This window comes from Ochotona princeps, chromosome 9, assembly GCF_030435755.1.
Source record: "Ochotona princeps isolate mOchPri1 chromosome 9, mOchPri1.hap1, whole genome shotgun sequence".
NCBI classification, from domain to species: Eukaryota; Metazoa; Chordata; class Mammalia; order Lagomorpha; family Ochotonidae; genus Ochotona; species Ochotona princeps.
The window spans coordinates 40289373-40317209 of NC_080840.1; the positions used below are offsets into that span (position 1 = coordinate 40289373).

The 27837-nt window shown below is 40.8% G+C and overlaps 1 protein-coding gene and 1 non-coding gene across 2 annotated transcripts in view; one reads left to right on the forward strand and one right to left on the reverse strand.

The window, feature by feature from the left end:
• The window catches only part of PXDNL (peroxidasin like), a 384948-nt gene that overhangs the window by 139270 nt on the left and 217841 nt on the right, over positions 1-27837 (reverse strand).
• Positions 7429-7531, forward strand: LOC118757545 (U6 spliceosomal RNA). The gene has a single exon (XR_004995255.2). It is a non-coding gene; the product is annotated as a U6 spliceosomal RNA (small nuclear RNA).

Here is a 27837-nt window from a genome sequence, read left to right on the forward strand (position 1 = left end):
GACAGAAATCATATGCAGTTTAAGCTAATTTCCATATCCCATATGATTTCCTAGCATAAAGACTGACACATTAAACTTGCAGAATTTGTTAGTTCACTGAGCAAATGAGTGCCCAGTCAATATTTTTGCATGCACATCATCTTTTCAAGTACAAGGCTGAGATAATGAATGAGATTCTTGGTGTCTTCTACGGTATTTGCTGCAGTAAGAAAATCCCCACCAAAGTTCATGTTGAAACTTTATCTTTGTCATGTTCAGAAGGTAGGACTAGCAATTCGACTACAGTATTATGTGGTGAGAACATTAAGGAATAGAAATAGCTAAATAAGAGCAAAATTTAGGGCTTTGATTTGATTGAACTTCTTAAGAAAAGGAGGAGAGCTTCACACCAAGGCATTCTGTTTTGCCATGTGATGCCCTGCACTGCCTTAGGCCTCTGCAGAGCTCCCACCAGCAGAAAGGATTACAGCCTTCTGAACCTCACTTCCCTCAGACCTGCAAGCTGAATTAGTCTTTATAAACTACCCAGTCAGTGGTATTCAGTGTAGTAACAGAAAGCAGGCTCAAGCAAAATAAAATAAGGAAAAGAGTTATGAATCCTAATTGAAAAAAAAATTTTCTGAAGTTTATTATTATTGGCCAACATTCCATGAGAGAATACATTTCCTTGGGGAAAAACTATGCCAGACTTGGACACGAGCCTAACTTTTGTGAGATCCAAATCACTGCATGTTTAATCATATCTTCTAAAACCTAACGGACACCAGAAACATAGAGCAAATCCAGCGAATCCTTCCCAGGCTTTCTTTAAGACTCCACCTCCTTCCAGTTAATTATGTTAGAATTACAGATCTCTGGGTACGGTGACATGCTTGACAGCTCCTTCCTGAGTAAATTTTTACCTACAAAACCACCCCCAAGGTATGAGGCCACCAAAATGAGAATGAAAATTTTCCCAACCTTGTTAAAAGTGCAAAGCTAAAATGTGGGGCCAGAGAAGGACAACAAAAATAATAGAGTGAAAGCGATTCTCAGGGTGAGAAGTTGCTGATATTGATTTAGCTTTCAGCATGAACTCACTGGGCCACATAAAAACAAACCCACTGTGCCAAGCCATCACCTTGGCAACCCCACTCTCATGCAAAGCAAAGACGGGAGAAGAACACTGTATTTATCTGTATCTAACTGCGTAATCAACAAAAAATAAAACTTCGATATTCCCAGCCTTTTTTTTTAAAGAGTAACTGCTTTTGATTTCCTCAAAAGTTGTAAAATCATATGGAAAATAAGAAGTGCTCTTGAAAACTGAAGTTGCACCAGGTGTGTTAGTCTGTGTGTCTCTTATCTCTGACTGCATGTGCAAAATAAGCTCAGAAAATTGGAACATGAAGCAGACATTTAAGAGGACATTGAACAAAATCAGGGCTCAGCAACCCTGCCCGTGAAGGTGACCTCAGGCAGGAGCCCTCCTGTGACTGCTGAGCTGGAGTCTGCATCATGCTGTGTCTATACTCACAGGAGGATTATTATGCACCAGAGGCATCTTTATTATTCCAACTTCCCAGATAAGTCAGATGAGAACAAATACCCATTCTAGAGCTTCACTGCAAAATATTAACCAAAAATGAACTGCCAGAGTTTAAGAATTAATTAAGCATCTGAGTGGAGATTTTTATTTCAGACCATGCTAAATTATCGTAAATGATTTTAAATGAAAAATGAACTGAATAACTGGAGTATCATATTTCACCAGGTTCAAGAAAAAAGTCCAGTCTCTTATTGCCGGGCTTTGCTGGAGTCAATGGGAATGGAAAGATGTTATCATATTTTTAAGGAGTAAAGAGTAAAAATCATATTGTACAAGTTTCACTCCTCAGAAAATATTTCAAACCCAAATTAGAACATTTATGGAAAAAGTCATATTTTCAAGACAATTTAGATCTAGTCTGATTGAGCATAAGAAAGTTTTTCACACTTTTATTTCAACTTATATTCTCTGCCTAAAAACCATAAAATGTCCATTCAGAGACAACCTTTTCTTTTTATTCAAATCATACTGAGTGCCTGATAATTTAAAAAAAAAAATAGTTATTTTACCATCCCCTTAAACAATGGTCAGTAAAGTCTTCTGGTAGAAATTCGAAGCTTTCCAAAATTTTCTGGCAACCTTCCCCCCTTAGTTGGAGGAGTACACTACCCCTTCATCTAAGAATGCTAATTTCAGCCCCCTCTAGTTTTTTCCATAGCATCTGATGCTCAAAGTGTTTTCTCACCCACTTAGGATCAATTCAAATGACTCTTTTTCCATTAAGGACTTAGTGACTGCTCACGTCAGGATTAACTTCACTTCTCTGTGATCCCTCAGTATCCTCAAACATTAAAAAGCACTTTATCGAGTGCCTAGGAAGTGTAAGACAAGATGCTTGACCTTCTCAGAATTTAGAGTCGGGAAAGAGGAAAGAGACAAGAAATCAATAACCACAGTCTAGTAGGATCTGTATTATGATAATGCTATACAAGGAACACTGAGATAGCATAAAGTAGCAACATCAGATTTAAAGATAAGCAATAGCAGTACAGAGAGAAGATTCTAGCTAATTTTTGCAGTCAAACTGTACTTACCTAAGTCTAAAAAGAAAAGACAGTTTATGAAATGAGAAGACAAGTATGTGTGTAAAACAGAAGACTGCAAATGCACAACAACTCTTTCACAGAACAGTAAGTGCATGAGTTAGACAGCAGTGTGGGGACCTGCGGGATGATGCCAAAATTGAGTCAGGCGAGAGTCTCTGTAACATTTCCCTGGTGCTAAGGAAGCTTGAACTTCACCTTAAAGCAAGCATGATACATTACAAGAGTTAGAAAAATTAGATTACTATTGACACTTTCATTTTACAAATACTGAAAACAGTAATACGAACCAAGGATTGGAAAGTCAGTGAGCATAAGAGAAGGAACATGAAGGTAGAAGAGCTACTGCAGATTTCCAAACACAGAAAGATGGCAAATAATCAAAGATATGTTGTAGTAAATTGAGGGAGACTGCAGAGGACCAAAGGAATGGGTAATATCGAAAGCACTACTTGAAGATGTTGGGTTCATCCACCGCCACAACCAGGCCCTCACTGAATCCCCTGGACACAGTGCTCCAGCTGTCATCTCTCCTTACAGACTTCTCCCCACCATCCATCCTGCTTGTCCCAAGGCTGTTCAATAGCTATCTCAGAAAAGCAATGAAAAAACTGCACTCAAGTATTGCCCAACAGCCCCTTTACCTGTAGTCTCTCCCACCTCAGCTGATAAGAATTCCTTCTAGTGATTCAGCCAAGAATCTCAAAAAACATCTATGACTTCTGTCTCCAAAGCTTCCATTCTAATGGCTAGTTTCACAACAGACCCAGAGTTTACTTTCATTTAAAACCTCTGTTACTGCTCTCTGGCCTAGTAGCTAGCTAACAAACTCCCACAATTACTTCCCTGATCCTACTGTTGTCAGGCCACAGGATGCTGTTGGTTGAACCTTCCTAGCTGGGTAGGTTTCACATTACCACGAGAAAAAAGAAACAAATAGGGACAATAGTGCATGTATTAATAGGATTGGTTTATTCATTTCAACAGTTACACATGTATCAAGACATTATGGTATATAACACAGATGTTCACAGTTTTGTCAATTCAACAGTGATAGATTCTATACTGTGGTGTAGTGCTGCTTGTCACTCCAGCACCTGGATCAGTGAGCTGATTCAAGTGCAGGATGCTCTGATTCCCACCTACTTTCCTGTCACATCATCATCCATCAAAGGAGTAGAAGAGAACCCTAGTACTTGGTCCCGCCACACATGTGGGAGACAATGACAAAGTTCTTGGCTCCAGGTTTCAACCTATCCCAGTCTTGGCATTTGCAGCCATCTAAGCAGTGAACCAATGCATAGAAGATACTGTCTTTATGACTGTCTCTGTCTGTCTTTCTGTCTCCCTCTTTCTCTCTTATTTGCCATTTAAATCAACATCATTTCCTAAAAGTAATTTTTTAAAAGAATGCAAAAGATACAGAAGTCAGAGTGATCATTAAAAAAAAAAACTATCATTTTAGTGGTACACTATTTTTTTTAAAACCCTCAAGTGCTCACTTAGAAGAAAAGCCCATCACTCAGAACGGTATCCAGATACCTCTGCAGATCTTCAAGGCCCTGTGTATTTGCTTCAGCTTTCTTCCAAACAGACCAAATAAATGCCCCACTAGGGAGCTTGTAATGGCTGAACCTCTGTGTGTAGCAAGCCTCCCAAAGCAAATGGGGCTACCTTCTCTCCTCAAGCCTTTACCCAAAGATTATTTGCCCTAAGAATCCTTCCTGATCCTGTCTATTGCACATATTCCCACTTCCTGGCATTCTTAAAATTCACCTTCCTCTGTTCTTGCTCATATAGATGTATTTTTAAATATTCTCCATAGATAACACAAGTCAAGAAAAATGCTTCTTTGCTGGCTTTACTGTTTATCTTCTCTTATAAGGCAATTTCATCAAGGGCAAGGGTCTTACATGTCCTGTTTAGCAATACAACCCACCTCCTGGGAACTCAGGCATGCAGAAGGCAATCATTAGAATGTGTGAATAAGATCTGAACAATGACAGAATTACTTACGTTAAAGGTTGCTGCAAGATAATAGATAATACCCAAGAGACATTTAGCACAGGGCTTAAGGAAAGTTGAAGGTAAAGTTGCCTAGGAAAAATATGGAAAATAAATACAAAGAGAGCAGGGCACATTGGAAGCATCAGAGTCAGTAGAAGAGGAATTCTATTCTGTTCCATCATTATTGCAAAGCCATTGTCAAGCTTTCATTTTCAGCAAAATTGACCCATGGACAGCATTGATCCCACTGAGAAACTAATTTCTCCAGGCTCTATAAAATCATACTCCCTTAGATTTCCTCCACCTAACACCAGATCTAGAAAAAATGTCTGAATAATGTGAGGATATATCCAAGGTTTGAGGCAGACTTATTGTGATTCAGCACAGTAGGGCCGTGTGGTTTTATGGGCTTCATCAACACAATAGAATACCAGGTATAAATAAATGAATAGGAATTGAGAATGATTTATATTTGAATTTGAAGGACAAAAAGGTCACACAATAGGGCATACAAGTAAAAGAAACTGCAGTCAACCTCCAGTTTCCCTGGGGTTTACGTTCTTTATATAAAACAGTGTAATGTTTGCATCTAACCTATAGAAACACCCCCAGGTAGCTTAATTCTCTTTGAGTTACAATAACTAACACAATGCAAACATACATACATATTAGCTATACTGTAGTATTCAAAGAATAGCAAGGTAAAAGTCTGTACATTTTCAGAACAAATGCTTTCTTTTTTCCAAATATTTTCAATCCAGAATTGATTCTATATCTGGATACAGAACCTGCAAGTATAGAGGGCTGATGGCTTATAAAGCCTACCCACAAAATGAGTTAAATCTGAAATAAATGGCTAGATTTGACACACAGTTTAATAATCCTGTAAGAGCAGTCAAAAATGTAAGTAATGGAACTGAAGTTCTAAGGTTAGCACTTTTGTTTTCATTTTTAATATTATTTGGTTTAAAAATCATGGAGAAATAAAAAATCATCCACCCACTAGTGCATCACCCCAATTGCCTGCAGCAACAAGAGCTGGGTCAGTCTGAACTCAGTAGACTGTACTTCAATCGAGGTGTTCCACGTGTGTGTCAGATACCAAACACATGAGCAATCACTGCTGTTTTCTAGAGCATGATTTAGCAAGAAGATAGAATCAGAAACAATCAGGATGCCAACCATGAACCTTAAATGAAATACAGGCTTCCCATACAGTGTATTTTTTTAAAGACTTATTTTATTTTTATTGGCAAGTTGGATATATAGACAGGAGGAGAGACAGAGAGGAAGATCTTTCATCTGCTGATTCACTCCCAAAGCAACTGTAATGTCTGGAGCTCAGCCAATCTGAAGCCAGGAGCCTGGAGCCTCTTCTGGGTCTCCCACCAGTGCCCATGTGGGATCCCAATGCGTTCAAGGTGAGGATGTTAGCCACACTCACAAGCAGTGTCTTCACTGTTCTCCCTAAAGCTTGTCCCTGGTTGGTATTTTCAGTGTAAGATTCCCAGCAACTAGCTTAGCTTTTCTGGTCAGCAGGTAGACTCTCTTTTTTTCTCTCTCTCCCTCCACTACCTCCTCTCTTTTCCATTTCACATACATTTTTAAATTTTACAAAAGTTAAAAAGACTCCAGCATTGAAGTAGCTGGAATACATAGGTTTCAGAGCATAAACATTATAGCAGACTGCCGGAGACAAAGAATTGTGGCAACACAGAAATCCTAGACCATGCCATCCGTCTTCCTTCACATTATTGGAAGCGTATAATGGCTGTAGAAACTGTTGTAGAAGGCAACGAGAAGACAGGAAGAGGACATTGACACAGAGCATCACAGGATGGTTACAGGGCATAATAATGTAAATTAATATTATAAGCATCCTGGGCTTAATCATTCAATGAACAAGATAAAACACAGGAAATCTTTATGGGGAAATCAATATTTGCACTGAATCTTGAAGGATGGAGAGGTTTTCAGCATACAGGTAAAGGAGCCTCCACTGGGGAAGGGAATGCCATAAATTACAGCAATGAATGTGTAAGAACAGAAGAAAAGGAGACAATTCTGAAGGGTAGATGTAAACTGTCCTATGATTGCCCATGAATACTGAAAGAAGCAGGTGTTGGTTCATATCTGACTTAGGAATAGTTAAAAGGAGCTCAGAGAACTAGTATTCTGAACACTGCAAAATATGGATACCATCTGGTCAAAGGTAGACAAATGGACAGAGCACACTCTGAGGTTCCAAGAGTGACATTTAAAAGAAGGAAGAAGGCATGGATTAAAGAAGTTACAAGTGAACTGTGCTATGGATACAGTCCCAAGAGTAAAATACAGAATTAAACAGCATTACCCTCTCACAGGGTCAGGATAAGGCAGTGGGACGACAATAAGCTTTGGCAGAAAGTGTTCTCACTCCCTTCATAGCACTGAGATGATTGATCCTCATCTCAGGGTGATTAAACATCACCTATCATGTATAAAAATTATTCAGTACCTTCCCTGAAACATGACAGGCTTCCAAGACACTTGATTGGAGACCAGTATTAATGGAAGGAAATACACACAATGATGAACAGTCCACGAAGATGCAGCTAGTAATGCTTTCCAGTTTCTGTCTCCCAGGGCAGGACACTGAGAGAACAGGGAATGGACAAAGGTGATTTAGAGATGAAATGCAAGAGAGGCATCCTACAGCTACTTGCAAATAGGCCTCCTGGGATCCTCCTACTCAGGGTCATTTGCACAGGTGTGGGACAGTACACTCCAAACCCTCTTAACCATCAGGCTGTGCTCATTTCTGCAGCACATACACTAAAATAGCTACACAGAGAAGATCAGCATTTGCCCTGCTCAAAGATAATATAAAATTAAACAAATAGTCTGTATTTTTCAATTAATAAAAACTAAAATAGTTATCAGTCCAAGTGTCCATCAACTGATCACTGAATAAAGATGTGGTATATATACACCGTGGAATAATACCTGGCCATAAAAATGAAATTTTATCTTTTGCAAAGAAATGGGTGCAGCTTGAAATGAAATAACCCATTTCAAAAGCACACCTAGCATATGTTTTCTCTGATATTTAACAGACAATAGGAAATTCAAAAAGAGAAAAAGAAAAGGAAATCTAACTTTGGGATATGATTGTTGGTTTTAGCCATGTGGAACTGTGATCGTCCTAGTTTTTACTTATTGAATATTATGATTAGTTGCTAATGAAGCCATGAATATGGAGTGGATTAAAATTTTATCTTTGCAAATACTGATGAAATTAGGGGATCTACGAAGAGATGTTTAGGGAGAGTGTGGGAGAGAAGGAAGTCTGGTCATCCTCCAGGGACTCTATGAAATGTACTAAATCTGTTCTCTTTATATTAAAGATAAATTTTAAATGAAGAAATAAACAATTAGGCTGTCTGCAGCGTAGTGACAGCATGACTCAGTCACATCATCATGCTTCTCCGCAGAGCCAGGCAGCAACAGGAATATCAATCACTAACCAATCCTCCACTGCAGGAATATCAGTCACCACCAATTCAATCTGCTCCCTTTCCCCTGAGGAAGTTCGTGGGAACATGAAGAAATACAAAGGAGAATGTGGGCCACCCCTCTCGTGGACACAATAAGCTTGAGAAGAAACATTAGAAAAGCACAACAAGGAAAAAAGTAAATTTGCCCATCCACCAGCATGTTTCTTCTAAGCCCTGGAGTCTACAACTCCATCACCTAGCAAGTGAAATTTGAACACCATGGAATAACTTCATAATCTTACACTTCCTTCATGCACCGTAATTTTATGACATCATGACAATGAATAATATTCTTCAGGTCAGATGCCTCCTTCCAAGACCATTTCCCTAAAAATCTCCCAAATGGGGTATTACAGACAATTTATATCTCTACTAAAACTTTGAAAGTGAAAAAAGCAGAGAGTATTTCAGAGAAAGACAGCACAAGGTGAAAATGTTAGAACTCACGGTGTGAAGGAAAAAAGAACAAGATTAGGTCCAATAGAGAGAAGAAAAAGACAGATGAAAGATAAAGTAAAAGGTCAGAAATGAAGGAAGGGTATTTTCATGCAGTGGGTTAAGCTACTGCCTGGAATACCTGTATCTCATATGGGAGTGCCAGTTCAAGTCCCAGCCATTCCACTTCTGATCCAGCATCCTATAAACACGAGAGGCAGGACTTGCAACCCAAGTATTTGCTCTTGTCATCCCTATGGAAGACCTGGATACAGTTGATGATCCCTGTCAGCCCTAACTGTTGTGAGAACTTTCAGAATGAACTAACCCTTGAAAGATAAACTCTGTGTGTGTGTGTTTCAAAACAAATGTTAAAATAGTAGTAAACTTGATATGAACCATGAGAATTCTAAGTAATATAGGATGCACAGGAAAATATAAGAAATTCCAAAGTGCAGAAAAAAGAAATATTCAATGAGCCTTTCTTACCTATGAAGTGTAGACACACTGTTTTTAAAAAGGAGACAGGGAGGATTGATTCTAGGGAGATGACTGAATGTACCAGGGAGGATCTCTGCCAAATGAATGATACATCTCTCCTCTAGCCTCTGAAATTTTCACAGAAATGTGATCAAACAACATAAGCACTGCATTAGGAAGTTCAGCACAACAAAGCTCCATGGGCTGGCATTGTGGTGCGGCAAGTTAAACTGCCTGCAACATCAGCATCTCACAAGACTACCAACTGCAATCTCAGCTGCTCGACTTCTCATTCAACTCTCTGCTGATACACCTAGGAAAGTACCAGAGGATAATACAAAAAAAGCTATGAATAGTTTATAACCAAAGTAGACTCCTGATTCAGGGAGACTGGGCCTGATTCAGCTGAAAGAAGACTGAAAATGGGAGACAGGGAAGTCAAGGCCTTGCCTGGTGCATGAGCCAGACAGCCAGCAAAATTCCATACCTTTGCGGAGAATCAAGATGGCGGAATAGGATAAAGACGCGTTTAAATGGACGGAAAGACATTTAATCAGGATGAAGCAGAGAGGGCACTTTCCAGGAAATAGGAGAGGACAGAACAACAGCAGAGGGGTACCTGGAGCCTGTCAGACACAGGAAGGCAGCGGACACGACCGTGTGGTGTTGCAGTGACTAATACTCCAGCAGTATTCAGCTAACGGCCATGTGAACTCCACCAGCAGCCGAAACCCCACCAGCAACCAGGTGGGAAGGGACTTTCACTGGGAGCTTGGGAGGTGAGCCCAGACAAACAACTGTCTGTCCTGTTGGTCCGTTTGACTTGACCAGGAGCAGAGACTGAGCGGCAGGTCACAAACAGGTAGTGCGAGAACAGGGTGGATTTCGCAGTCCAGTCAGCCCCCTAGAGCCGAATTGGCGCCATTTTTGCCTTAGGTGAGATAAAGGCAAGGAAAAAAAACTTAGCATAAACTGAGCTCGTAGTGAACTCGTTTTTGACTCGGTTCATTGCAGCAACACAGCATTCTACAGGTTCCACCCAAGACAGGTCTGGATAGCCCTCAGACCTGACGGCCAGCAGATCAAGAATTCTAGTAGTGGTACATCAGGCGCCATTTTGTACACTGTGGTAAACGCTTTAGGACTGCAGGGGACAACAGTGAACTGCACATGTGCTGAGCTCGCAAGAACTCATTGCACTAGTCCCGCAGGAAAATAATACCGACTGTGGCATCGTACGGACCAAAATAGGTCCGTGTGGCACCCAGACTTAACGTCCAACAGCTTCTGGCAAGATCAGTACCACCAACAACCTAGCTATATAGGACACCTGGTGTCTCTCTGATCCTGGGACCTGCTCCAACTGAAAGTGGGAGAAAGGTTGTACAGAAAACAGTGCAGCCTCAGCACGGTATCACAGGAGGTAGAGACTGGTGAGCCAGGACTTGGGGCTATGGAGACCACGGTGGAAATATAACATAAGAACCCAGACCTGGAACTCACTGGAGGGAGTGGCACAATTGACTGTAAGGAGCTGTGTACCAATGGCAATAAATAAAATCGAACTGCAGGGCCCAGCGCAGTGGCCTAGCGGCTAAAGTCCTCGCCTTGAATGCCCCGGGATCCCATATGGGTGCCGGTTCTAATCCTGGCAGCTCTGCTTCCCATCCAGCTTCCTGCTTGTGGCCTGGGAAAGCAGTCGAGGACGGCCCAATGCTTTGGGACCCTGCACTCGTGTGGGAGACCCGGAAAAGGTTCCAGGTTCCCAGCTTCGGATTGGCGCAGCACCAGCCGTTGCGGCTCACTTGGGGAGTGAATCATCGGACGGAAGATCTTCCTCTCTGTCTCTCCTCCTCTCTGTATATCTGACTTTGTAATAAAAATAAATAAATCTTTTTTAAAAAAGAATTTAAGGAATATATTACACAAGAAAAAGCAGCAATAAAGCAAATCAAGGCTGATATATCAGAAATGAAGAACACAGTAGAACAAATTAAAAGTACAGCGGGGAGTCTCCAAAATAGAATGAAGCAAGCAGAAAAAAGAATCTCAGAATTGGAAGATATTTCCTGTTACAGAGGGAAACAAACAAAAGGCTGGAAGCAGAGCTGGATCAGGCCCAAAAAAAGTATTCAAGAATTGAAAGGCACTATTAGGAGGCCAAATATAAGAGTTATGGGAGTTCCAGAAGGTGCAGAAAGAGAAACTGGTTTTACAAATATATTTAATAAAATAATAAGGGAAATTCTCCCTAGAGAAAGAATTGGGACATAACATCCAGGAGGGGCACAGAACTCCCAAAAGGGTTGACCAAAAATAATCTTCACCAAGACACATGATCATCATGCTCTCTTCAATTGAACATAAGGAAAAGATCTTTAAATGTGCACATGAAAAAAATCGACTGACATGTAAAGGAATGTCAATTAAATTCACAGGAGACCTCTCACAGGAAACTACACAGTCAAAAAGAGAACGGAGTTACATATTCCAGATTCTAAATGAAAAAAATTGCCGACCTAGGATAACATATCCAGCAAAGCTTTCTTTTGTCTTTGAAAATGAACCCTTGGTGGGCCCGGTGGCGTGGCCTAGTGGCTAAAGTCCTAGCGGCTAACGCCCCGGGATCCCATATGGGCGCCGGTTCTAATCCCGGCAGCTCCACTTCCCATCCAGCTCTCTGCTTGTGGCCTGGGAAAGCAGTCAAGGACAGCCCAATGCTTTGGGACACTGCACTCGTGTGGGAGACCCGGAAGAGATTCCAGGTTCCCGGCTTCGGATCGGCGCACCGGCCGTTGCGGCTCACTTGGGGAGTGAATCATCGGATGGAAGATCTTCCTCTCTGTCTCTCCTCCTCTCTGTATATCTGACTTTGTAATAAGCTGAATAAATCTTTAAAAAAAAAAAAGAAAGAAAATGAACCCTTGGGCCCGGTGCGATAGCGTAGTGGCTAAAGTCCTCACCTGGAACGCGCCGGGATCCTATATGGGCGCCGGTTCTAATCCCGGCAGCTCCACTTCCCATCCAGCTCCCTGCTTGTGGCCTGGGAAAGCAGTCAAGGACGGCCCAAAACCTTGGACCCTGCACTCATGTGGAAGACCCAGAAGAGCTCCTGGCTCCTGACTTCGGATTGGCGCAGCACCAGCCATTGCGGCCGCTTGGGGAGTGAGCCATGAGACAGAATATCTTCCTCTCTGTCTCTCCTTCTCTCTGTATATCTGCCTTTCCAATAAAAATAAATAAATCTTTTAAAAAAAATAAAATTCTTTCACAGTAAAGAAAAGTTAAAAGAATTTGCCTCTTCCAAACCTACCCTACAAAGGATACTTGAAGATGTTCTCTCGACAGAGAAAAGGAATAGCACCAAACAAAACCAAAGGCAAATGAGAGAAGAACATCCCAGTTAAATGACAACAGAAGACTAAACCAATGAACAGCCCATTCCTGAAATGACAGGACCAAAGTACCACTCATACATATTAACCCTGAAAGGAATTGGCTTAAACTAAATCAAACGTCATAGATTAGTACACTGGATTAAAAAACAAAACCCATCTATTTGTTGTCTGGAAGAGACACATTTCACCAACAAAATCAGCAGAAGCTATATCTCATGGATTTTGATGTTTTTGTTTTTGTTGGTTTCATCTCTTCAAAACAGCTTCTTCTGATTAAATTATTCACTGACTCATAGATCATGCAGTAGCATCATTTTCTTCAAGAGGGTTCTTGATTTTCTTTTTCATTTCTTCAGCAGTACATAAATCTATCAGTAGCATATTATTTAATTGCATGATATTGTTAATTTCTTTTTCTTCCTGTTGATCTTGTTTTGCGGCTTTTCATTTAAGGAGATGTATAGTAACTGTGTAATGGAGACTGTCATATCTAGTAACATGTTATTTAACTTCATGGCATTGTAAATTTCTATTTTTCTTCTTATTGTTGATTTTGTGTTGTGACTTTTCATTTAAGGGGATGTACAGTAGCTGTGAAATGGAGACTAACATCCAGATGTGAGGATACAATGTAGTATGCATTTCTACTTCCAAAGATGGACTTACAATGAAACTGTTCACTGTATCTTGAAAATAGGATGCTGGACTCTCTGCCATGGTCCATGCCCACAACAATGGACATATGACTGTGTATGAAGAACTATACTTTAGTAATGATATAGAATTAGGTAGGGGGTGGGGGTAACTTGGGAGGGGTTAAGGGAAATTCCAGGAGCCTATGGAACTGTATCATAAAATGATAAATAATAATAATAATAATAAACTCCAAACCTGACCTTGAAAAAAAAAATTCTATACCTTTGTCCCTAGTGCCCATCATTGTAAGAACTTGACAGAAGCTGACCTGAGGAGAAGGTGGAGGCCCATGTCTGAGCAGCTGGGGATACTAAGTCATATTGAGCAAGAGGTTATAAGACCTCTGAGTCTGCACACAAACATGACCTTCCCTGCCTTGTTTTAATGACCAGGCAACCATAGTATTCAGTTATAGGGGGAAAAAAACAGTAATAAAAGATACACAAAAGAAACACACTGGAGGCACCGTATTTAGAAGTTTACTACAGGATGGGCATTTGGTGCAGCAGTTAGGGTATCACCTGTGACGCATTCCATATGAAAGTGCCCGAGTTCAAATTTTGGTGCCTCTAACTTCCCGCCAATATTAACAATGGATGCAGCAGGTCGTAACTCCAGTACTTGCATGTCTGCCACCTCCATCGGTTGGTCTAAATTGAATTCCAAGCTCCTGGCTTCTTCCTGTTCGAGCCCTGTCTATTGCAGGCATGTGAAGAGTGAACCAATGGATGGAAAATCTCTCTCTCTCTCTCTCTCCCTGACTCTCAGCCTTTCAAATAAGATTGAGTATCCATATCCCATATCAAAAACCTGGGTTTGTGTTCCATCTCTGCTGCCAATTCCTGCTTCTGTCAATTGCAGTTTCTTGCTAATATTCATCCTGAATGGCATCACTGATGGTTCAAGTAGTTTGGTTTCTGCCACTTACCTACAAACTTCGGAGCATCTTGATTGGCTTAGCCCAGCCCCAACTGCTGTGGTCATTCATAGAGTGAACCATTCTCTCTCTTTCTCTTCAAAATAAATGGAAGTATTTTGAAATTGATAAATAAAATATCTTTAAAAATAAAGCAATTTTAGCAAGTATATCTGCACAATGAAAGAGAACACCAAACTATGGACCACTCCTTACACATGCGGATGCTGCCTCCTTTAGTTTTAAGCTAGCTTTAGCAATTCAAATTCACCTTCTCAACTTATACATTGTGAATGCTGCATTTCAGTTGGATCCACAAAACTGTTACCAACATCCAAATCTCATAATTTTCTGAATGTTCTAGGCTGGAACACCCTCTCCACTGAACCCATAAATCCAATTTCCAAACACGTTTGATTGTCACCTGGGCCCTCACACTTCAGAGAAAACAAGAATCCACTTTGACTGAAGCTGCCCGGTGTGAATATCGTTTTTCTCTGTGCCCATAACTGTGGTTCTATTTTCTATTTCATTTCTGAATTTAAATCCCAGACAGATTACAGGAGGAAAGCCAACCATGACTAGACAAGCTTCCTGTAATTGAAGAAGTGCATAGAGCTCTGTTCCTCACTAGGAGGTTGTTTGCTGTTTGAAATCCTGGTCCTATTAGCCTTGCATTGAGAATAAATTGCTTCTATTTCAACTGGAAGCACAAGAAATAAACTAAGAGTATATCAGTATTTAACAGAAGACAGTAAAATAGAGAAAGGTTTGAAGACACAATCATAATGACAGTTGTATGGAATTATTAATAAATACCATTCTGGAGATAAATTCATTGTTTTAGTCAGTGTAACATATTTACAAATTATAATCCTTGCCCTTTTCTTTTACACTGTGAATTCCTGTATAGCAGAAAATGCCATATCACTACACATGAAATATCCAGGACGGTGAAGCTTTATGAAAATTCATATAATTTGTAGTTTATGATATATTTATTTATAATATGCCAAGTTTTTTGGTAGTGTCTTCTGATGCTAGGTTCTAAATTCCTTCCAATCTATAGGACAAAGAAGGGCTGAATATTAATCAGTTTAGGCTGCCAACCTTCTAGTAGTCAGCAGGTCAAACAAACATCCTCCACTTACATATAAACCATTGCGCACATACACTGCCATGCAAGCTGAGTCCCAGTCACTCACATCACAATCTGGGACTCTGTGGAGAGTCCAAACTTCACATGAACACAGCATGAAAAAAAATGGAAGAAAATTAAATCCTCACACTGTTCTCCAGAAGCCAACAGTAGTGAAGCAAAGTTGCTTATGAGAACAAGCCAAATCTTTGCTTCAGATCATTGCTGCTATGTGTGCAAAGCTTGTATGATAGTCTACACACAGATGTAACATACTAACACAAACTTTGTTTCGCAGCAGCACACCACTATTTTAGGCTCAGAAATAAACAGTGAGAAAAATAAAGAAAACAGCTAGACCTAACACCACTCTTGATTCTAAAGCAGCAGTGTGAAGCAAGAATATCACACCTGCTCCTGAACTAAGCCTCATCCTCCAGGGAATTTAGAATTCTAATGTAGGAAACAGAGCCTGGTGCCAGCTGAAGAGAGGGGGAAGTAGGTAAGTCGAAAAGCATTTGAACATCCAAGGCATTCTGATCATTGGGTGTAAGCTATTAAAATTATATTTATTGATATATTTGATAGTTGCAGAGAAAGGCAAAGAGGAGGAGAGAGAGAAAAAAAGCAACTTGCACTTTCAGCTCTGCAAAAGGCCACAGTACAGGGCTAGGTCAGGCAAAAGCCCGGAGTCAGGAGCCTCTTCCAAGGCTCCCACCTTGGGACAGGAGCCAAAAACCATGGATCTATTTTCTAATAAGTTTCCCAGATCATTAGCAGGAAGATACCAGAAGTGGAGCAGCCAGGATGTGAAACACAGAAAATATGAGCAGGTATCATGGCAGACCTGATTAAATCACCATTTGAGAACCCTCATCCCATAGATGGGTGCCTGAAATGCAACCTGGCCTCTGCTTCCAATCCAATTTCGTGGTAATTCACCTAGGAGGCAATAGATCATGGCTCCAAGTACTTGTGTACTTGTGTACTCTTCAGTGGCTTACATGGAGCAGTGGACAACATATTCAGATGCATATGGAGGATATGGAAGTACACTGAAGCCTGCAGACGGCACCTGGTACCATAACAGAGGACAGAGGACAGAACAAATTGATCAACTACCCCAGCCAATTGTTGGCAGGGAATATCTGGGCAAACGAAGACTCTAAATTGGATTATGTCAGCCAGTGGATTCTGGAGAGGTTTCATCATGATTAGAGCGGCAAGATTCACTGCAATTCAGAATTGTTCCACTATCAAAAGCACTTGAGCAGCACCTTCAGAGCATGTCCTACATTGGGGATCCTAGGATGGTTGATAGACTGGGTGTGGCTATTCCCCTTATCTCTCCCCTCCCACCAGAAACAAGAAGGAAAAAAGAGAATGTGGAAATAAAGGTCTCACCCACTTTCCTCTAGCCCTGACCCTTCACACCCTATTCAACTATGTAAAATTAATGAATAAAATAAAGCAAAAGATTTATTTGTCTCTATGGCAAAGGCAGGTTTACAGAGAGAAGATGGCAAAGATAATGATCATCCATCTGTTGATCACTTCCCAAGTGGCCGCAAAGGTCAGAGCAGTGCCAATCCAAAGCCAGGAGCCAGGAGCCCCTTCCATGTCTCTCTAGCAGGAACAGGGTCCTGAGGCTTTGGGCCATCCTCTACTGCTTTCTTGGGCCACAAGCAGAGAACTGGAAGGGAAGTGGTGTAGCCAGGACATGAACCAACACCCATATGGGATCCCACATGTGCAAGGCAAGCATTTTAACCATTGATTCATCACGCTGGGCTTGATACTTCTGATACGTTTTAAAAATTCTCAAATCTTTTCAGCCACAGAGATATGAAATATGAGCATAAGATTGTAAGTGAGGTATAAGAAGACACAGTCTTTTCTATAATAAAACCATAAAAAAGACTGTGTCTTCAACTTTGGTTGGTTTTTCCAGCTTCTGACTGAAGGTATTTCATCAAAACTTGTTTAAAATAATAAGTTTTGGAAAAACAACCTAAAGTATAAATATCTTTCTAAGATGAGTAATACTATGACATAACTTCAATGAAATCCATTATAATGCTTCAATTTATGCATATACACAAGGTGTAAAGGAGAACTCCATTGTGAAAATACAGCACAGCCACTTTTGATTAGAAATATAAGTTCAAGCCCACTCTCGAGAGAAGTCAATTTTCTCTTGTCCCACAGAGCAGATAAACTGGCACTTAAGCCTGAGTCTTAATGAGAATCTTGGCTTTGACAGATACAAATTACAGCCTTTCCAAGAATATACTTTCATTTCTATTTCCCCTTCAAAGTGGAAGAATTGATAGTCAGAAAATCCACCGTCAGAAATAATTAGAATTTTTTCATGGTTCTTCATTTTCCTTTAAATTGACACTCTACACCAATACATTTCTAGATAAAATTAGTTTTCAAATTTTAGCTTTCCCCAGAGAGTCCCTTATGATTCTCATTTGCCAGAATGAGATGAGAGACACAAAGCAGTAGTATAACTTGCCCCAGGTACAGTCATTTCTGTTCTTGCCTTTGGCTGCATCATAAGTCACTCCTTAATAGGGAAACCCTAGCCACTTCAACTCTATTCTGCATGCGGATCAATTAAGCTGTGTGAATTATGCAGGAGGCAGAGGTGCACTGCCCTAAAAAGAGTTAAAATGTCTCCAAAGCCTTACTTCAATATCAAAGTCCGACAAAGAGAAAGTTTAAGGCCACATAGTTGGAGACTCATTGCCTCTCCTCATGCTGATCACTAATCTCAATTATCAGAAAGCTCTAATTATTGGCTTTTATTTTGTTTTATATACTCTGCCTTCTATTTTCTTTGAAGAAAAATAGGAACAAATAGAATCTTCAGGATTCATTTTTCATTCCATATACTCTTTCATTACTGATGCTCAACACAGATTAAACACTATAATTGTCCAGAGAGATTTTCTTAAGAAAAAAAAAACTGGATATCAGGTACCCACTATGGAATTGTGATTTAATTGGGTTGGTTGGGACCCACTGACTTTTCACAAATTCCCCAGATGATTTTTAGTTGAACTGCCAATGGAAAACTTGTTTTAAAACATTAACATATAAATCTCACTCCATAATCAGAATTTATTGAAATATTTTTGGATATTTGAGTATTCTTTCAAGAAAGCATAAATTGTACCGATTGTTTTAATCTGGATTTTATAGAAAAACATAATGGAGTGGCCACACAGTTATCCAAGAAATAGAAAGTAAGTAGTAGACCCAGTTCAGGCTTTTAGAACCACAAAACTCTCTGGAGATCTACTTTCCAAGCACACAGTTCCAGTAAAGTAAGGGCCTCCCTGTTGCCCACCTCCTAGACACCATAGATGGCCACTCTCCCACTGCTGGTGAGACTTTGGGGATTAACTTCTGATGTCTGCCTGACCTCAGGAGTCACAGCCTATTCACAGCACAGGACTCATTTACTGTGCAGTGCTTTGATTGCACCCAAGCAAACGTAAAACCAACAACCTGGAGATATTTGACAGCACTTCTAGAAGTTCATAGAAAATGAGATTGAAAAATGCCTATTTTGTGCAAAATAGCTTAAAATCTATGCATAGGTTTTCCATAGTATATATTTTTAAGAACTTTCTAAATAGCTCTCATATGCATAAATTTCAAAAAATTGCAACAAAATAATTTTTTCTGCTTTCCAAATACTTTTTGAAGTGCTGCATATGTGACAGTGGTCAGGGAGCTAAAGAAATGCATAATGAGACGCTTCCTACATCTTTTGGATGCATTTGCCTGTTTCTTGCTCTAAGATTTGCTCTAGCTTTTTTGCCAGAGCAGTCAACTTGTTATTTCTAAAACACTTGTACAAAATAAAATTCATCATCCTAGCTTTCTATGGCACATCAAAGATGAGTGATAACACTTTTTTATGTGCAATTGTTTTTTATAAGTTTTATCAAGGGACAATTTTATATCGACTTGTTCTCATCCTAATTGGTGACAAGATTTCTACTACCTTTCAGAGGAAAAGCTGAGATTAATTATAGCCTAAGACATTGTACCTGTTGCTTCCAGTTTGTGAAGATCATCATCCAATCAATAAAATATTAATGACTATGTTTTTAGCTTTTCTAAATTAACAGCTGAAGGCAAAGGGTTGTTTTGTTCTCTATTCTACTCCACATGTTTGGGTGAAAAATCAACAGAAATGTAATTTGGATTTTGATTAACTCCAGCTTTAATAAATTGCTTTTATCTTCACACAAGGCGAGGCTGTATCTACCAGTGAAGATACCCTGTAGAGGCTCCTGGTTGTTCTGTGTTCCTCCTTCACATTCCAATCATGTATATTGTTTGTTTTTTCACCACAGGCTTCTTGAACATGTTCAGCTTTTTAAAGCGCAAATGAGAGACCAATGGCAGGACCTCTTTCAAGTGTGCTGGGCACTTAATTCATGCCGAATCAAGAGCTATGCACATGGAACAACATCAATACTCGGTCACAGCATATGATCTACCAATAAAATTTGATGCAAAGTGACCAAGTTTACTATGAACTCTAGTTACCTGGGAGGTAAGAAGTTGATGGTAAACAACAGAAATCATACCAGGAAAAAAAAAAAGAAACTAACATCACCAGAGGATCGTCTGCACTTGGGTAGTAGGAGATGACTGACAGGTTAATGTTGGGGAGGGGAACTCTGGCACGACCCCCACAGTGGCCTGGAGCAAATGACACAATATCTCCAGGTAAGTCCAGCACAGTGACGCAACAGGCTGATAATACTCTTCCTGTGGCACCCAGATCCCTTGCGGGGGCCAATTTTTGTCCTGGTGGCTCTACTTCTGACCCTGCTGTCTACTTATGGTCTGGGAAAGCAACAGAAAATGATTCAAGTTCTTGAATCCCTGTACCTACATGGGAGACCTGAAAAAAACTCCTGGCTCCTGGCTTGCAATTGGTTCAGCTCCAGCTGCTGTGGCCAATTATGGGCAGTGGGGGTGGGGGGCGTACCCAGCAAATGGAACCACCTGATTCTATCTCCCTTCTCTCAGTAAAATCTACCTTTTAAACAAAATTTTTTTTAAAAAATTTAAGTTAGTGAAAAATGGAATTAAAAGGTAAGTTTTTTTTGTTGTTTTTGTTTGTTTGTTAAAACAATTTGAAATCCACACATAGCAGGACCTTCAAAAAAAATCACTAAGAATGTGTATGCTGAAAAACTGTGAGTTTCAAAATATCATTGATCAAAATAAATTTATCTTTCAATCCCATTTCCCCACAACATTTTTGAAGTACCTTCAAATATTCATGAAGTAGGATGTTGGCTGAATTTGTATCTTACAGAGATAAAAAGAATGGACAGGATAGGAAAAATCAAGGTAGGGAAATACGTTAGTGAAAAATGTAGATGCTGTAACATGAAAAGAGGCATAGATGAAAGAAGCAGAGGAAGGAAGAAGAGACCCAAAGCATAAAGACTAAAGGGATGAGAAACAAAACTACAGATGGTTACGAATGGTTTAGGTCAATGATGGCTTGACTTAAAGCAGAAAAAGTACAAAGATTTGATTATCATTATTTTGAGTAGATAAGAAATACAACGAGACATAGCAATTAGTAATTTTAATTCTAAAATGGTAAAAGGTAAACACATTAAGGATTGAATAGGTACAAAGTTTCTTCACAAAGTTCATGGGCAAAGGAAGTACAATATAATTTTATCCCGATATAAATAATTTTAAAATTCATGCTTTCCTGAGTACAAATGTTTCATGGACTTATTTTTAAGATTTATTTATTTTTATTGGAAAGGCAGATATATAGAGAGGAGGAGAGACAGAGAGGAAGATAGTCCTCCCGATGTTTCACTCCCCAAATGACCACAATGGCTGGGGCTGAGCTAATCCGAAGCCAGGAGCCAGGAGCTCTTCCAGGTCTCCCATGCGGGTGCAGGGTCCCAAGGCTTTGGGCCATCCTTGACTGCTTTCCCAGGCCACAAGCAGCAAACTGGATGGGAAACAGGTCAGCCAGGATTAGAACCGGCAGCCATATGGGATCCTGGCACATGCAAGGCAAGGACTTCAACCACTATGCTATCGCACCAGGCCAATGAACTTTTTAAAGCCAGCTCAAATGCATAGATAGCAAAATTTGTTTGGAGAAATATAACATTATCTTAATTCTATTATGTACTAACTTCTCAAAGCTCTCCCAGGAAAGGAGTACAAATGCCTTGCCTAAGTCCAAGAGCAATCAGGGTTTTCTGAAAGCCAGAGCAAAGGAAGGGAAGGAGAAGGCAAGCAGTTGCAGTGTGGAAGAGCTCGATCTGGGGTTTGGTCCTTACCAAATGCAGGTCAAGAAGTTAACAAGAACACCAAAGCCAGAGCTGAGAAAGTGCTGCAGGATGAACTGTCTCCAGCAGTGGGTAATAAAGACAGGATAGGGCATCCTGGAAATTGTTCAGAAGCCAGGACTCAAAAAATGAAAATCCACATTTTTTTTCATCCAGCAGAGAATTAAGGTCTCAGAGCAAGCTACTACCTTCCCAAGTTAGAAAAGTTATCTAGGGAATCAAGGGATCCCAGATTTGGGGTAGATAGCCCAGGCTGCCACAGCTAGGGGGAGCAACTGGGGGGGATTCTGAGGGATTTCTGGAGAGAAGGGGAGACTTCTATGCACTGCTTGAATATCCAAATGCCTGCAATGGCCAGGACGGGCCAAGCTGAAGCTGGCAATCTGAAACTCAATGCGGATCTCCCTTGTGGGAAGCAGAAACCCAAACACTTCAGCAAACCTCTCTTTACTGCTGCCTCCCAGGATGCGCAGTAGCAGGAAATGGAAGTTAGGAAGCTGAGCTGAAACCAAACCCAGGCACTCCAAAGCAGGGCAGAGGTGTCTTGATTGGAGTCTTAATCATTAGATCAAACACTTGCTGCCCCCATGAACTTTGGAGAGATCATCACAGCCATCAACATTTAGGAAAAATCTTCACACTTAGTAAGGAGTCAAGGCTATTCCATAAACATAGAACACTTGGTTTCAATTTTGGATGTGAAAATTTTCTCACGATGCCGCCATACACCAGTAAATAAATAAATAAATAAATAAATAAATAAATAAATAAATAAATAAAACAATTCATATAAAACATTTCTCTCAATGGATTCTTCATTTGTGTTTCAAAATGTGCCTTTCAAACAGTGTGAATGTGTTCTTGAATTAGTTCTTCCATTTTCTTTGTGCCTATTGATAGCACAGGAAATCGTCAAATACTATTATGTGGTCACTGTTTCAGAAACAGTAGAATTTCATAGCAAATAGCTCTTGGGAGTTTTCCAACCCAGTATATTGATGTGATCTGCAAACTTCTGATTAAGTTTAGGCCACAAATGTAAAAGTTCCAAACCAAATGCCAAACTAAACTCAAGTTTAGCAAACACAGAAATGGTTAGGCTGCACAGACTGCCTGGCAGAAACAAAGGAAGGTTGGACGGCTCTGGCAGAGGCTCCACTGTCCCAGAAGACTGAGAGCTACAAAGGAGGTAGAGCTATTTTCAAGCAAACACTGCTTTCCACTTTCTAAAAACAGCTCTCTGAGTTTACATGTCAGCTCCATCCAAAAAAAAAAAAAAAAGAAGAAGAAGAAGAAAGAAATGAAAAGTCTCCGTGTACAGCTGCCCTTCAGTACCCTTGGTTCTGGGATACCTACGTTTGCAGGTGCTCAACTCTCTTACATAACCTGGTGCAGTATTTGTGTATAACCTTCTCACAGCTTCCCTCTCATCTTCTTTAATCCATCTCTAAATGACTGACAATACCTAACACAGCATAAATACTGTGTGAATGGCTATTCTCTATGAAAATAATGAAAAGATGAGTTCTGCACACATTCATTACAGATTCAATGTGTTTTTTTTCCCAAGCATTTTAATCTGAGGGGCTTTGGCTTCTTGGATGTGGAACCCATTGACACAGAGGACCAGCTGTTGATCTCCTATCACACAATAAGTACAGAAAGGCTTCGGGAAGACCATTTATGTTTTCTGACCTGCCCTTGATTTTTAATAACACTATCATTTTTTTTTAAAAAAATGTTATCTTAAATGAGTAGTTTTTACATTATGTAAAACACATCTCTATAAATCTACTTGAAAAACAAACTGCCTGGAAAAACTCCTAACAAAACAGAAAAACAAAAAAAGCATTTAAAACATCTTGGAAAGTGCAGCCACTCAGTATTTGCAGTGTATAGCATCATATCATCACTTCTGTTTCCACCGCTTCATCTTCGCCCTTCAAATTTGGATGTGACCAATTTAACACAAGGGACATGGAAAGTTCATAGAAAGTTGATTTTAAAGATAAGTTTCCTTAAATACAAAAGAAACATGTTGGAAATGCGTTTTTTTATCAATAATATTTCATTCTATGAATTTCTTATATACACTCATTTCAAATTTCTTGGAACCCTGCTCAGCATAATGGCTTCGAATCTAATTCCCTGCTCAGATGCTCAAGAAAGCACCACAGATGGCTCAATTACATGGGAGACTCGGAAGAAATCCCACGATTCTGTGGTTGGCCTGGCTCAACCCTGGTTGTTGCGGTCTTTTGAGAACTAAACCAGCAGATGGGAGATTTCTCTCTCTCTCTCCCCTCTTTCTTCTCTGTTACTCTGCATTTCAACTAAATAATTCTAAAAAAAAAAAACCACTACTTTTTATATCCAGTATACTCATCTTTCAATTATGTCTCCATGGACATTTTGATATCCCTATGTAACTTCCTTTTTACTCAATTTTATATTTCAGTTTTAAAAATCCTAAATATGAAGCCCTTTTGATAGAAGTAAAATCAAGATTCAATCATTAAGTATTGACCTAACCCAAAATGCAGATGGTGTCCTCTCAATAGGATGCTATGGGAACCCTAGAGTGTTCAGGCTGCATGCCTTGCATAACAGAACACAGGCCACTGAACACTCATATTGTCTGGTAAAATGTGTAGGCTGAAGACACAAACCTTGGTTGCACAGAGTTGTACAAAAAAAAAAAGTAAAACTCAACCCAGAATATTATGCATTATATAGGATTGCATGCTCCTTTATTCTAGTTGAGGAGTGAAAGGGGATAGACCACCGTCCAAATTTGCAGAGCAGACATTTGGTGGCATTCTTTCGATGCTTTGTGGCTTTTAAGCTGCTGCTTTTAATGTCAGAATCCCATGGTGAAGTGCAGGTTTGAGTCCTAGGTGCTCTGCTTCTGGTCTGGCTTCCTGCCAAAGCTCCTAGGAAGGCAACAAGTGAACTTCTAGGCCGGTGACTGCAGTCCAGCACAAACACAGCTGCTCCAGCCAGTTAGGAAATGGACTAATGGACTGACACACTTATTCTCTCTCTTCATCTTTGTCACTCTGTCTTTGAAATAAATAACATTTTTTTTCTTAAATTCTATAGGTGTCCATATTTTGTATCTGAGCACATGAGTTTAAAGGGTGGCTGTGTTATTATTGATCTTAGCTTCCTGCTGCTGCATAGCAGGAAACCATACCTTGGAAGCCAGCAGTAGCTGGATCCCTGCCACCCACAGCGGGAGGAGGTACTAGATCTTGACACCAGCCTGTCACACCCCAGGTCATTATAGCATTGATGGAATGAGCCATTAGCTACAAGATCCTTTTCTCTTTGTGTCTTCCCTCTTTACACACATACACACACACACACACGTCTTTTTAAATATATAGCTATGTTTAATGTATGTGTATATGTATACATTTAATTCAGATACTCCTTGTTTGAAAAATAGTTGCAGAGTTTATCTCCTCAATAAAACTTTTAAAATGTCATTGAAACAGCGTATACCTTCACTTCACTATAATCTGTCCTATGAGTACTCCCCACATGCGTGCAGCGATTCCAAGAGCTGACATGTTCAAATCCAGACAGGTGAACAAAGTCTTGGCCTTGACGGCTGCCGTGGGGCTGGTGAGGCTGGAACTGTGCGTTAACAGTGCCACCTGCAGGCGATAGTGAGCACGACGGCAGGTGTCAGAAGTAACCCCGCTTACACCCGGAGGCAACTGAGGGATCCTAGAGCTCTTTTTATCTCATTTGAGAGGCAACCTACAGGTTCAGTGTCCGAGTAGATACCCATCCTCTTAAGCTCATAGTATCTTAGGTTTTATGCAACAGAAGAGAGCTGGAGTTATAAATACATCTAGAAGGGACGTGAGGACAAACGTCCCAGCAGTTCAGGAAATTTTCCATTTCTGGGATACACAGCGTTGTCTATTTTAACGTCTCTCCGTGCAGCCTCCTCCAGCCGAGTCTATTTCTGCCTCTAAGTAGTTCTACTTCCTGTCACTCTGGCTCCCCGTTTGCAGATACACAGTCCTGTCCCTGCAAACTTTCCCATGACAAGAGTGAGTGTCCACAGCCCTGGCCATTGGTTCCATTGGCTTTCAAAGGCACTGCTGCTAATAACAATGCCTTCTCCCTCGCCTCTGCATCTGTACACTCATAACATCCCTGGTTTTCCCCCAAGGAAGATGCACATTTCCAGCTGACAGCTACCCACCTGGTGTCTGGCAGGCCCCTCCAGCCTGCCCTCTCACACCTCACCCAAGATCAGATCCTCCTGAACTTTGTTGCACACCCAGACATGCGTGGCTGGAGCCCCTCACTCCCCGGTTTTCTGTTTTCCAGCCCCAGTAAGCTTTTGCTCCTTATCTCTCTTCGCCCTTTTTCTTCTCCATCTACATACATGCAGTCCATTTATTAAATGACTGCAATCATCTTTGCGAACAGGCAAATCTGGTTTTCAGCACCTCTCAGGAGCTGACAGCCCTAAGAAAGGCCTAGAAGGTTACCAGGTTACTGGGAGCTTGAGACACATAGCGTGTCTTCTCTGCTTCAGTCCTCCTTTCTGCTCACCAGGGTTAAGTTGTTCAAATTTTCAGAGTTCACAAGCCCTACCTACTTCTGCTCTACTCTGCTCTCCACACCCATCTTCCTCATGTCTGGTGCACTCTCCCTGCCCTAAGACCTGGAGAAGAAGAGCAGACACTTTTTGGCATGTACAGGTTGCAGCCACTGTACCAGGCACTCTACATGTGTGAGCCCCTTTCCTAGACGCAGCAACCCAGAGCAATCCTTCACTATCCCCCAGAGACGTCATGAAGCACCAGGCTGTCAGTGGTTGGAGAGGCTACACATTTTCTAAATGTGAACCTTATTTTATTTGTTTGTTGGAAAGAGAATAACAGGCAAAGACCGAGAGAATCATCCATCCACTGTTTCACTCTCCAAATGACCACAACGGCCAGAGCTGCGTCAGCCAGTTCCATGCAGGTCTCCCAGAGGAGCAGGGCCCTGCACTTGAGCCATCCTCTGTTGTCTCCAAGGAACATGAGCAGAAAGTTGGATTGAGAACAAAGGCAGGACTTCAATACGGGATGCGGGTGCTCCAAGTGGTTGTGCTAAGCCACTTCACCATCCGCTGGAACGCAGCACCCATTCTTGAGCATAGATATTTCACAGGAGGTGGCGTGATGACACAGTAGGTTAAGACACTACATGGAATGCCTGTTTGAGTTCCAGTGCTCTACTTCAGATTCAGCTCCAAGCTAACATGCCTGAGAAAACCCTGGAAAATGGCCCAGATATGCACCTGTCAAATCGTACCTGCGGAGTTCAATTTCTTGTGCCCAGACTCCTTTTCGGTTTGATCTGGTGGTTTCCGAGCAAGATGATTTGGGAAAAAAAAGAGACCTGAGGTGTCAAACCACTAAAGAGCCATTGGAATATTACAACAAGGTGGGTAAAACAGCAGTAAGAATGGTCATGTGACTCATCCTTATGCTATTTTACAAAGTTATCCTGGGAATAAAAGCAGCAGTTCTCCCATGGTCCTGACAGCTGAGGAGATGGCTTAGGGGAGAAGACAGGGAGAAATGTGTTCTGCTACCTAGAGTCAGAAAGCTATGGGCAATTTCACCCACCCTGAGTCATTCTGCTTTCCAAATAAGTAATGTATTAAAACATTTAATATCATTACTGTAGGCAAAAAAAGGCCTCTTAAAGATGACTTTGTATACATTTTGTATACATTTTCAGAACATGACAAGGGGACTTTAAGGTGAAGAACTTGGGGGGAGGGAGATTTTCTTGGGAGGCATCCAGCTCATCACAGCAGCACTGAAACGCAGGAAAAGGAAGTGGCAGAGTCCTTCAGGGAGCAGCAGCAGGAACTGAAAACACTGCTGGGCTGAAGACGGCACTGCAGGTGACTCTAGGAGTTGGGTACAGCCCTTGTCTGATAGTTTTCACAACAAATGGAACTAGTCCTGCCAGCAGCTCAAGTGAACAGCAGATCCCTCCTCTGAGCACCCAGAGATGACCACAGCACAGCCAGCAGCTGTTCCAGCCAGGTGAGACCCACCTGGTGATTCTGATCCACAGACTGATGTATGCTGCTGGGGATGCTAACTTATGGTGCGTTGTTATGGTAACGAAACTGTTACACATCTATATGGTTTTATATAATTAGGGACATTATTCCCAATGTACACTTTACAGAACAGCCTAGTAAATA